Raw genomic sequence first — 12,926 nt, forward strand, 5'->3', positions numbered from 1 at the left:
CCGCTCGCCCACCGCCGGGGCTGCATTGTCTGAGAGGCCGAGCCCCGGGGCCCGCGCCCGCCGCCCCCGCGCCCGGCCCCGCGGGCCCCGGGGCTCGGCCCTGCGTCTCTGCAAAGTTTCAGACCCGTTAGAGCAAGCGGCCCGCCCGGCTCGGAGGCGCTTCGGGCCCTCGGGGCCAGACCCGGCGTCCGAGCCCTGCGCGCCGCCGGCCTGGCGGGGTTGGGTGCCGGGTCCCCCTGCGGGGAGGGGCGGGGGCTCGAACTCGGTCTGAGGAGCAGGAAGAGCGCGGCAGTAACTGCACGGCACCGTTCCCCTCGCGCTGGGCCCTCCAGAGCAGGTCAGCACCGCTTCCTCTGCTTTTGCTCGTTAAACCGGCTTGGAATCACCCACCGAAGGTCGCGGCGGGGGGCGGCCGGGGAGGGACGCGGCGGGGGGCCTCGGCGGGGTGGCTGGGGGAGGACGGGGCGACCCCGAGGCCTCGGGAATCCATGAATAAACGCCCCTTCAGGTAACAAGGGTGAGCCGGGCTCCCCCGGACGGAGCTGGGCAGGTTCGAGTCTCGTCCTCCCCCGCCGCGGTCTCCGCGGAAGGGAGGCGGCCCGGTGGGCGGACGGAGCTGAGAGAGTCGCGGCTGTGGGCGCGCGACTCGCACACGACGGCGTAGGTAACGCTGCCCGGGGCTGGCCGTGGTGGAAGAAGTCACGGCCTTATCGCCTCTGAGGGGCTCTGCGGTTCTGGACTACGACTCACGCCACAACCGCGTGCTCCCGAAAACCCGCGCCCTGGCAGGGCCGCTCTCCGCGGCTCCTCCCAATAAACCGCCAGCAGCGCTCACGGACGGTCCTTCCTTAAGAAAAGATCTTAGGGCATTTAGCACTGAGTTACAGCAGCTCGGCCTCGCCGCCGCGCTCGGTTCGGATCCCGGGGGCCGGGGCCGGGGCCGGGGCAGGCGGCCGCGCCGACTTCACTCTCCCCCCACCGACGCCCCCGCCCCTCCCCCAGCCCGGGAGCGGGGCCGGGCCAGCATCCGGCCGGGGCCCCCCGGGGTCTGCTCGCGGGGGGCAGGGACGCCCCTCCCTCCCTGCGGCTGGGGAGTCCCTGAGCGCCCGAGGCGGGGGAGGGGAGGCTCTCCAGAAGCGCCGGCGCGGTGCTCCGAGAGGCCCGAGAACCTTGCCGAAGTGTGGGTGAGTGGTGCAGGTGGTGTCCGGGGGCGGGGTGAAAGGTCGCTGGAAGCGCGCGCCCGGGCTCACGGTAGGTGTACGCAGACTTGCTTTACCGTTACAGAAACGGCTCTTAGAAGGCGGTGAATCACGACAAGGTTAGAATCACCCTGTAGCCCTGCACTGAACTTCGTTTGGGCTGGCAGCACGCTCGCCGCCTTGCACGGGGAGAGCTCGGTGGGCTCTTTCCCAAACCTTCAGTGACGACAGTGCGTAAACCCCGGCCAGCGGGCGACCCCTCCCCCTCCCCCCTTTATCTCGCCGGCGGAGGGGACTCCCCGTACTTCCTGCACGTTCATTCTGCCTCTGATCTCCGCACTTAATAGCCAAGTCCTGCTTTATGCTTTCTAATGTGTTGACAAGTTTCCTAACAGACTTTCTGAAATAATGCACATATATTCACGTCGGGTAGATACCCACCGTATTTCTAGCGTCGAGTAGATCTACACCCTAACGCAGAGAGAGGGTGTAAATCATCCAGGGTTTCATAGTCCTTTCGGTAGTTTTCGGTATGAAGTATGAGCCTCGTGGCCTCCAGACGTAACCTTTTAGAAAAAAAGACAGTGCTTTTATTTTATGGTGTAAAGTGCTTTTAGCTTCAGGGCTCTGAACGTGAACGTGGTCAACAAACAGCTCCAAGAGGAAGTCGTAATACAACCCCAGCCCCAGCCCTCTGGGAGCGTCCCTGACACCCGGGACTGTCTGCGAGCTGGAGACTGAGGGGTTAAAAGGTCTGTCTCGAGGAAAACTACAAGATTAAAATAAAATATTCCCTGTCTGTCTTTAGAGTGAAACACTTTTATAAATAAAAATAACTAAATGGGTGATTAAAAATGCAATCGGTCCCATCTTGCGTTTTACTTCATCCTTTTTCCTTCTTTCTATCATTTTTGGCCCCTAACTGGCAGACCGGAAAACAGAGAATGGGAAGTCTTGTTTAGGTCTGGAACCCTATACTCGGCACCGAGACTACTGAGGGTGGGCTGCTAGTTGGATTGCTGTTAGTGCATTTATTTGCAAGGGCAGAGACTGTGTTGTGAGGAGAAGTGGGCTTCCCTTCTCCCTCCGCTCCGCCCCCCAGCCCCTTCCTGTGTGACCCTGAAGAGGCCCAAGAGTAGACAGTATCTACTCCTGCAAAGGCTCAGCTCTTCCCGTGGGGTGGGGTGGAAGGCACAGGATTCCCTCCTCCTGAGAGAGCCGCCAGTCTGGCCTTTCCCCAGAGGCCGCCTGGCTTCCAGGGGCTAGCAGGTCGTTTCATATACCTGGATGCACCTATCTAAAAGGAGAACAAAGGAAGGGCTGGGTCTGCCCCATGCGTCCAAGCAGCCGTGTGTGGGGTCAATCATGCATGAAAGGAGGAGCAGTAATCTCAGTTAAGGAGCTCCTGTCAGGAGACAAGAAGCTCTGGTTAGAACATTGCTGAGTAAAATCCTCATTGAACATCCTAGTGTTTGCATAAAAGACACAGAGGTACACCGCTGTCGTGTACTAAAGATTCCTGATATACATAGTAAATGCTCAATAAACACTCGGAGTGAGTGAACTAACACAAAGCCTCTTACCACACCCATTTCATAACCACTCAAACTGTATTAACTTACCCAGAAACCAATAAGGCTTTGGTAAGGCAGTCCTACAGTGAGAGTTCATTTAAGCCTTAAAACAATACCTACCAAGGACAGCTCAAAAGAACATCCCAAATGTCTAACAGTTAGCAGTAGAAGATAATATGTTCACAACCCCTCCAGCAGCCTACATTGTAACAATCTTTATACATTGTAACCTACATTATAACAATCTTCCAAATTGGCCAGTATCAAGAACCCAGGATCAAATGATACATTTTCCCCTTAACATTGCCTTTTGGATAGGTACCAATATATTTTAGGGAGGAAAAATGCAACAAAAAAATATTTTGGACTTTATTCCCTCCCCTCACCTCATGAATCCTGTGCCGCTTAAAAAAAAAAAAAAAAAACTAATATGTGTTTTTAACACCCAAACTTTAAAACAACTTTTGCCTATTTGTTTCCTTTTTCCTTCTGCTTTTCTTTTTGTAAACAAAAGGAAAACCAACACGCGTGTGGGGACACACACACACATCTGGCGTGACATTTTGTACAGCAAGTTTCAGCCCAGTGTGATTTAAAACAATGTGAGTTAAAAACCTCTTAAAATTTGGGTTTATAATGGAAACGCTGACAGACTCTTAATTGTAGCAGCCTCGCCAGACACTGCTATAATGAAATAGTTGTGCTTTCATTACTACAAGGCACTATAGTTAAGGGTCTGTCAGTGTTTCTATTATAAACCCCAAGTTTAAGAGGTTTATAACTTGCGCTGTTTAAATGGCACTGGGTGGAATTCAAGTTATCAGTCCAGATGTGAAGTTGTTTTATAAAAGGCAAAATAACTCAGCTGCGGAAGATTTTGGATCTCTCTCTCTCTCTCTCTCTCTCTCACACACACACACACACACACTCTCAAAAAAGATTTTTAGTAGTTTCAGATGGTCTTGCTGCCAACTTCTAGCTATGACTTCACTGTCTGGAAGGGAATTTTATAGACAGTCCTTTATTTGGACAAGAGCTCTTTGCTATTCTTGTAAGTTTTTATTATTTTATTGTCAGAGTGTGTATGTATATATCGGGTTGTGTGCCTCTCTCTCTATGCCTATCCATCCATCCACACACAGAAAGAAAAAAAATCAAGATTATACGCCAGGAATGTTACCACATCAAACATATACACACAGAGAGGTATAATTCTGTGTTACAATTGGAGGAAAACATGTGTATTTACCAAAGCACCTCATGGGCGCATCTCTCAATCTCAGTAAAAATTAAAGAGTTGGTATTTCAAAATATATTTTATGTTTAATTAACACATAATAATTGCTCACATTTATAGAATACAATGTGGTATCTCCATTCATGTATACAGTGTGCGATGGTCAGATCGGGATGATTGGCATATCTGTAACCTCTGAGACATTTCTTTGGGTAGGAAAACTCAAAATTCTCTCTTTAATTAATAACGGTCAGCCGTTATTAATTTTACCCGGGGCAGCTCTAGCAGTGAAAGTAATCCCTCCTGTCTCCACCTGCCCCCCTGTGTCAGCTCACTACTTTCTTCATCCTGTTTCACCCCACACACACACACACACTTTCTCCCAGGCTCTAGGAGCCCTAGCAGAGTCTCTACTCTGACCAACATTTTTATTTCCACTTGTAAGTGAGGCTGTGCCCGTGCTTTCCCAGGCCTGGCTCATTTTGTTTGACAAAACGTCTTCTGTCAGCGGGGACCAGGAGGAGAGGAGGAAGGCGGCTGCGTTCAGGATGTAAAACTGCAGAAATAAACTTTTAAAAAATGTCCTCTAGCACCACAAATGACAGAGTTGTATTCTTTTAAGGCAAATTACTGTGTCTATGCGTGGTGCTTTCCACATCTTAGTTACACAGTCTACATCAAACGTACAAGTGCAAATGTGAAGAAGTATTATTAAATGTGCTTCAGAAACTTTGGGGACTTCCTGGTTTCGGTTGGTCTGTTAGGAAGGCAATAGCTAGCAGCAGACACAGTGGCACTTGCCTACAATCTCAGTTATTTGTTAGACTGAGGCAGGAAGACCACAAAATAGCAGCCAACTTGGCAACTTAGCAAGACTTTGTCTCAACTTAGAATTTTTAAATGGCTGGCCATATACCTCAATGGTAGACTCGCTTACACTGTGTGGGGCTTAATCTTTAGGACCACAGGAAGAGGGGAGCACCATAACGTGAAATCAACAGTGAATCCTGTGCTTGACTTTGTCAGCAAATTCATGAAGGATTTACCTCGAGTTAGCTAACGGACCAGAACGAAGACTGTGCTATTAGCCCTGTACTATTAGCCACTCTACTGTGTAACCAAGGTTTATCAGTGATACCGTGGCTAATGACAGCCCTGTACAAGAAGACAACAAAGATGGTGGTCATGATACTGATGATGGAGACGATGTGCTGGTGACAGAGATGGAGATTGTGGTGGTGGTGGTGGTGCTGAGGAGGATGGTGGTGGAGTGGAGAGAATGGTGGCGCCGGTGATAACAGGGAGGTAATAATGGTGGTGACGGTAGAGAAGGCGATGGCGGGAGAGATGGTGGTAGTGACGGTGAGGATGGTAGTGGCAGAAATGGCAACGGATGATGGAGGCGGTGGCGGCGGCAGAGATGCATGTGGCACTGTGGGGAGTGGTCATGGCGTTTCTTTACCATGTTCTTAATATGCTTAGTATGTCAGTACATGGTAGAAATGGGGGGAAAGATGGTGGGAAAGTTCGGAAGCTTGCATCTCCAGATTTGGTTGCTCTAACAAAGCCATTCCATAAGAGGCAGGCAGAAGATCAGCTTAAGGTAGGTTTTCAGATGCAGGCAGCCAACACCAAGAGGCAGTCCTGGCTGGGTCCTTCCGTTAGGTCCCTGGCATCTCACAGAAAGGCCCCGAAATTAGGCAGCAACCACACCTGCCTGTGGCAACTTCTCACTTCCCAAAGAACAGTTCCTTTTCTCTACTTTCTCTGCTGTGAACAGACGGCCAAATCAGGCCAACAAGTCCCAGACGCCTTCAGTTATTCTTACTTCACGGTAGCTGCAGTTGGTCTCCGTCCGGAGTTAGCTGGGTGACTAGAGAGAAGGGTCATCCAAACACATCACCAGGCCTGAGTTCCTTCTCTGCCAGTTTCCTGCTTTGTTTTGTGTTGTGTTGGTGGTGGTGGTTTGTCTGGATTTTCGTTATTTGCTCTACTTGTCCTGGAACTCACTACGTAGACCAGGCTGGCCTCAAACTCACAGAGATCTGCCTGCCTCTGCCTCCCGAGTGCTGAAACTAAAGGTGTGCGCCACCACACTCTGCCTCTGACGCTAACACCTCCCCATTGCCATGACTTACACGTGGCCATCGCTCCCAAAAGCCACTGGCTGGCTGGAAGGCATCTTCTCCCTCCCCCACCCCATAGTCATCGGTCTTTTCATTTTCTATTTTCCTGCTAAATTCAGCAAAGGGAATTTTTCTGGTAGAAAATGTCTATCCACTTCTTGCTGTTCTTTGACAGCTTGGTAAAGAATAAACAAAACTCCCCGTTTTCCCATTTCTGGTTGTATAACAACCTACCTGTTTTCTCTCCCTCTTAAAAAAAAATCTCTTCAGGTCAGTTATTTAAACCCCTAGTTTCCCACAAAATTAAGAATGTGCTTCTAAGAGTCATGCTCATTTTCTAGCTAGAGGACCACGTCTAGCAAACAAGAGACAGAGCCTCTGCCTGGGGTAGCTTCGTTTTTAAGACACTTAAGAAACACAAACATGCCATATAAGTAAGGTTCACTGTCATACATGCCAGTCCATACAAAGGGACACCTTTGTGTGTTGCTTTTGGTAGCCAGAGCTTCGTGCCACACACTTGAGAACAGTTCTAAACCTCCATCAGGGATCAGTGTGAGCACTTGTGATAGCAGATGTTTTCTTTCTGCAGAGACAGCTCGATTTTCTAGAAATGAGAGTGTAATGAAGAGATTGGCATTTGGGCATAGAGAGCTAAGGTAGTCTATTGTTTACACAACTTTTATGATGTCACCATATATAGCTAGTCACTTGGGGGTGGGGTGGTGTTTGGTTGGTTTTTGTTTTGAGACAGGGTCTTGGGTGGTCCAGGCCAGCCTGAAACTTGCTGAGGATAGCCCTGATCCTCCTGCCTCCACCTCTCAAATGATAAGTGTGTGGGCATATGTCACCAGCCCAGCCAGGTGCTTTTGAGAAACGAGGTTTTTATGCTGTGGTTTGTCTTAAAGGCAGTCTTGCAGACTGTCCCTGGCACATGACGATGTCATTCTTACGTTACCCTGTCCCTGTCCCCTAACATGGAACAGGCATTCAGCACATTTTGAAACGAAGAATGGGTTCTGAAAGAGCATGTCTTCTTGCTGCTGCGAGTGAGCAGGCGCAAACATAGGGCAGAAAGTCATGTTTCCTACCTTTTTAAGCAGTTTGGAAAGACAGGCCTTTGCACTGCCTTTCAGATCACATACCGTGAACTACGTGTGAAATTGTACCTACTGGGCACAGCCACATGTCTCTGCAGAGCCCAAGAATTACTTCTGTCATTAAAAAAGCAACGGAACTACCCAAGTCCTGAGATGTCTGCGCTTTTGAAAGCCTGTGCCACATCTGCCCGCTCTCAGCACAGAGCAGGACATCAGGAAAATGTCTGCCACACAAATACAACTTACAGAATTGTTTACTTATATTCCCAGAAGGTTTAAAACACTTTGCCACAGGTAAAAGATCCTTTCCGTGCTTCTCTGTTCTTGAATTGTGAAATCAAATGAGCAATTGGAGGAGCCAAATGCTGAGTGGGCTCTCTCTGCGGCCTGACGCTCCAGGAAAACCTTCTGGTTGTATGAAGGCCCACGTCTCCCGTTCTCAGCCACACTACACTGGGTCTCTGAGGTAAGAGCATAGAGCTTTATATTGGCAATCCTTGTCCCACCCATCCTGAAATGGAATTAAAGAGTATGGAAAATATCAAATGTGTTATTCAAACTTGACTGATAAATAATCATACTCTTCTAAAAATCTTGAATATTGGGCCCAGAGCTGGCTTATAAGTGGGATGAAACATGAACATGATAGACTTTCAGAATTAAGCCATCCTCTGATTGCAGATGTATTAGAAGGGATGTGTGTCCATTGATTATTTTAACAGTAAATGTGTAAAGGGGTTTTGCTCAAGATATAGATCTAAAATATGTAAAAGATGGTCGTTTAAAAACATGTATTTTATAAGTCAGCACTCCTGAAGCAAAAACACATCAAGCTGAGAGCACTGGAGCAACTTAAAAAAAAAAAAAAAAAAAAAAAAACAGAAAATTGTTGTGGCTTTGGCTTCAGCACTGTCTTCAGAGTTCCTGGATCTCTCCTCTTATGGCCACCGATCTGCATACATGAGAGTTTCAATCTCTTCAAATCCATGGGACACAAGAGATTTAAGTGCTCAGTCCAGACTTGTATGTTCAGCTATTTTATCCTCACCAGGACTGACATGATATCTGGTTTGTAGAAACATCCAAAATTAATACAGTTATGAAAATGCTCTAGAAGTTGTGATTCCCTAGTTCCAATTTTTAAATATTCCAGAAGAAAGAAAATTACTCACCAGGAGAACAGGAAGGGTCAAAGGAGCCCTGGACTGCAGTTGATACATTTTTTTTTAAATTATTTTTAAGGATGACAGGATGACCACCTGTTTAAAAACTATTAATTCTGATTTTTTTTTTCTCAGAGTGATACCAAACAGCTAAACCTGTGGAGGAAGTTGCCCTGCAAGCATGAGATGACAGTAGTAGCTGTTTTCACGAGAATTTGCCCAGCCAGTGTAGCACACAGATGCATCCCCTAGCACTGCACTGAAGGCAGAATCCAAGCTCGCACACTCTGGCGACTAATGTGGGCTAAGAGAAGCCTTCTGCTGGCAGCTCAGGCATTCCCGTCACCGTGTATTATTGATAGCACACATTATTTTTACTATGTAGTGTCTTTATTACACAAGCTCTAATTGCAGGGAAAAAAATCTTCTTACCCTCTTGATTTTGATAGGCATTCCCACAGAAAGGACGAGAGGCAGAGAGAGCCTTGGCTTATGGGACTTGGCTAGCACTGTGGTGTCAGCCCTAGCAGCAGTGGTCTCGGCCCTTAAAGAAGGGAGGAAATTAGGCACAGTAGACTTGGGATACAGTGAGGATGAGAATTGGATGGAGATTCAAAGAAGCAAGGTGCCCCTGAATTAACGCCTCAGCCCCCATCTTCCCGGAACATCATGTGCTCAGTCAGGCTTTCCCCACTAAAAACCGTATGAACTAAAATCCCTGATGAAACAGCACAGTGCCTGAATCCTGCTCCTGAGTTGGAGGAAAAAAAAAATAGATTTCTCTGAGTGTGATTTTAGTTATGATGTCGCTTTGCTGGGATGGCCCTCAAGACAGCAAACAGATTCACGAACCACTGGGAGACCTGAGAGTCCAGGCCATGATGCAGTTTCCACAAAGGAGGGCAAAAGGGCTGGAAGAAAAGGTGTATCAAAGGTATCCGTGGAACTCAGAGCCAATAAACAGGAAACTATTCTCTTCTGAGACCCAATTAACTTTTATATCCAAAGGTACACTGCACATTTGTTCATTGCTTATGAGGAGGACAAAAATACACGTGCCATGGCTTTTAAATGATCTACTAAGTGTAAGAATGCCTCTGTTTTTTACTGGCATTCAATGGATAAGTCTGCTAATTTTTTTTCCTGAAACTTTTAAGTGTTTTCTTACATACATTTTCAGGGAATCAGAGACTGGTCTCTATAACTTCCAGAAAATTCCCTTCAAAACCCTAAAACAAAACCGGACAAGAGTGTTCAAGGGGCAATTTTTACGCCATAGGCTTTGTGAGGATTAGTCTCCCATTAGAGTCTCTGTTCTGTATGGTCCTTTTTCATGTTCTAAAGGAGGATATATATTTTTCTGTTACCTTTCCTGGCTGTAAAGCAATCACAGGGGCCCGCAGGAGGCATCATAAATATGCAGATTTCTGCAAGATGGCTGCTTCCAGTGTCTGTGCCTCCAAGTGGAGAAGGGAGCAGAGCCGAGCTGCCCATGTCCAAGCAAGCCGCATGTTGATGGTGCCCCCTGCTGCAATCACAGGTTGTCCGAGACAGGGAAAACAAAACTCCGAAGCATTTAGATCTGCTTAAGATGTGAAATAAATGCCCACTGCCCCCTGCTCCAGGAGCAGCCATGCCCAAGTCCAGAGCCTCCCCTGCTGGTTACAATCCCAGTTTAATCATTTTCCCAGTCTAAATTTGGAAATTTCATTTCTATCTCAAAATCTTTTAATGTACAGGTTACACGGAGACGGATTTTTCTCAAAAGCAAAAAATGTCAAGATCCAGTGCAGCATTTTCAAAGAATGAAATGTGTTAAGAATTTTCGCCCAGTTACCGAATGATAATGAATTGTGAATTAGAAGAATGGCATTCGACTGACTAGCACATTAGAGCAGAAAGGGAAAAGTTAGTGTTAACAGCATGTAAAGCCATTACACAGCTTCAAATGGTTTTATTTATTAAGGGGAATTTTTGTGGGCCATTAGCTCAGAGTGGACATTTTAAGATTCAAAATAAAATGAAATGAAATAAATACAGGAAACGGCCAAGTTATCAACATAGGAAAACTAGTGGCTCTATAGTCACTCTTTACAGATTTTCATATTAAGATGGGGAGACCGACAGAGCAGAATAACACGGTACAATTCAGACCTGTGACGGTCTATTGAATACATAATATGCATTTTTAAATTGCCTGAATATATATTCACATGACAGAATCTAATGGGTTTAGGAGGAGTCCTTGCTCTTGATCAAATCATAAAAACTGTTATAAACTTGTCTATCATATTAAATCACATACATTTCTATCAAAATTGTTTTTTGTCTTCCTGTTTAAATGCTAGAGTGGGAACAGATAAAAGGAAATTAAACCTGCACACACACAGACACAGCCACACACACACATGGAGTCACCATCACCATTACTATTCAGTACGCACTAGGGGCTCTAGATTACAGCCATCAAAGCGAGCCTTGACATCAGACACCTAACTTTTTTCTGGTGGACTCTTCCCAGCCTTTCTCCCATGTCCCAACGCTATCAACTTGGTTATTTTTGACTCTCTGTTTCAGAACTGTAAGCATTCTCCTAGCGTAAACAGTCTCAGGACTGATGTGCTGGAGTTTGAATTTCAACTTAGCTCTGCATCTCGTTTCCATATCCAGATCTTTGCAGGCAGAGCAAGGCAGAGGACTGAGGAAATTACCCCATCATTTCAGCAATGAGCCTGCTTTTATCGGCATCACCCAGGAATTTTGTCTGTTGAGCTCTGGACCTCAGAGCCATGGAGAAAGAAAGAAAGAGGAATTTCTGGCCACTACCAGGCAGAATGAATTAGAAACAGGTCTTGGTTTTAAAGGATCTCATCTTTTCCCTACTCAAAATCTAAACAGGTACCCATGAGTATATGCGGTGGAGGGGTTTGTAGCCTGTCCCCTTGGGGTCTCCTTGCTACACAAGGTAAACTATTAGGGTAAGGCAGTATCCAAACAGCAGTTGGGAATGGAAGCCCCTCCTACGGGACCCCAGCAGAAATGTTCTCTCCCACACCTTCTGGACCCTCACTACAACCATTCAGCCTCATGAATCGAGGGACTGTTTGATCTTATCTGCATGGCGAGCTGACTGACAACCTGCTTGGGCTGCATATTAAATCATCTGTAGTAGCTGTATCAAGCTGAGATGATCTGTTAATTCTAAATTTATTAACCCTTGGAGTGCAGTCATCATGTTTAATCTAGTGTAGCCCGCGTTTATTTTACCAGACCAAACCCTTCCTTAAGATATGGTGGTGCTGTAGGTTAAAAACAGCTAATGTGGGTGTCATTGTGATAATTGGGGGACAGAGACTGGCTGAAAATGCTAGTGTGGCTCCTGAAACAGGTTGGTCCCAGACTCTCTCCTGGAATGAGATTTGTCTGTAAGAGAAAATTCCTCATCAGAAACAGTTCTGTCTCTAAAAAAAGAATGTGAGAGGAAAGGGAGAAGAGGGAGGAGAAAAGCTTCCGACAGATAGATAGCCAGTGGTCCAAAGCCAGAAAGAGGCTGAGCGCCATGCCTGGCCTCCATGACAGGCACTAAATCTCCAGGACACACCTGGCCAAAACCAACAACAAAATCCTGGAGGGAATCACACTTCAGGCTCAGGGAGGCGCACCTAGTCTGGAATGAAAGATTTTTCACCCTTTTCCCCAAAAGAATTCAGACTTCAAGCAGCTCTGAAAACAACAACAACAAAACATGTACATTTAATATGTTCATCTGGTGTTCAGGATATATATATATATATATTGTATTATATATTGCAGATATTCAACCTGCCCATTATTGATGTTATCAACATATTCATAGCTTTTCTTTCCGAGAGCTAGGCACGCTCTCCTTTTTTGGTAGCCACGTGCCTAATATCCCTCTAATGTAGCCTAATAACAATTTTAGCATTCAGATGAAGCGATTTCATTCTGTGACTGCCTTTTCTATTAGATTTGATTTTGAGAAGCCCCAGTGGGTGCCTTCCAGGCAGAGAGCTATCTGTGAGGCCGCTACCGACTCAATAGCAGCCTGGGCTAACCTTGACCTTTCCCGAGACCCCGCTGCATCTGGTGCCAGCCTGCTCTCCGCCACCGCCCTCCCCTCCCTGATCCACAGTCAACATTGATCAAGGCAGAACTGAGCGCTTAGTCTCCTGGAAGGGCTGGGCGGACTCGGGAGGACAGTGCATTTCAGTATATGGAAATGATGAAGCCTCTTATGCAATCATAAATCTACATAGGAGTCTTGTGATTTGATATTTCATTCACCTCCAAAGATTTTTTTTCTCCCTCCCAACAGGGATTTATAAGCTCAGTGAGAGCTCCCGGACAACGGCTTTCCCCAACACCTGGAAATTATCAAGCTTGCTGCTTGCTGAATGATGCTAACAGCTCCAACGCTGCAAATTCATTTTTAACAACTCACTGGCTTTTATCTAGGATTTGTGTGTGTGTGTGTGTGTGTGTGTGTGTGTGTGTGTGTGTGTGTGT

The sequence above is a fragment of the Psammomys obesus genome, unplaced genomic scaffold (genome assembly GCF_907164565.1).
Source record: "Psammomys obesus unplaced genomic scaffold, mPsaObe1.curated_primary_1811, whole genome shotgun sequence".
Classification (NCBI taxonomy): Eukaryota; Metazoa; Chordata; class Mammalia; order Rodentia; family Muridae; genus Psammomys; species Psammomys obesus.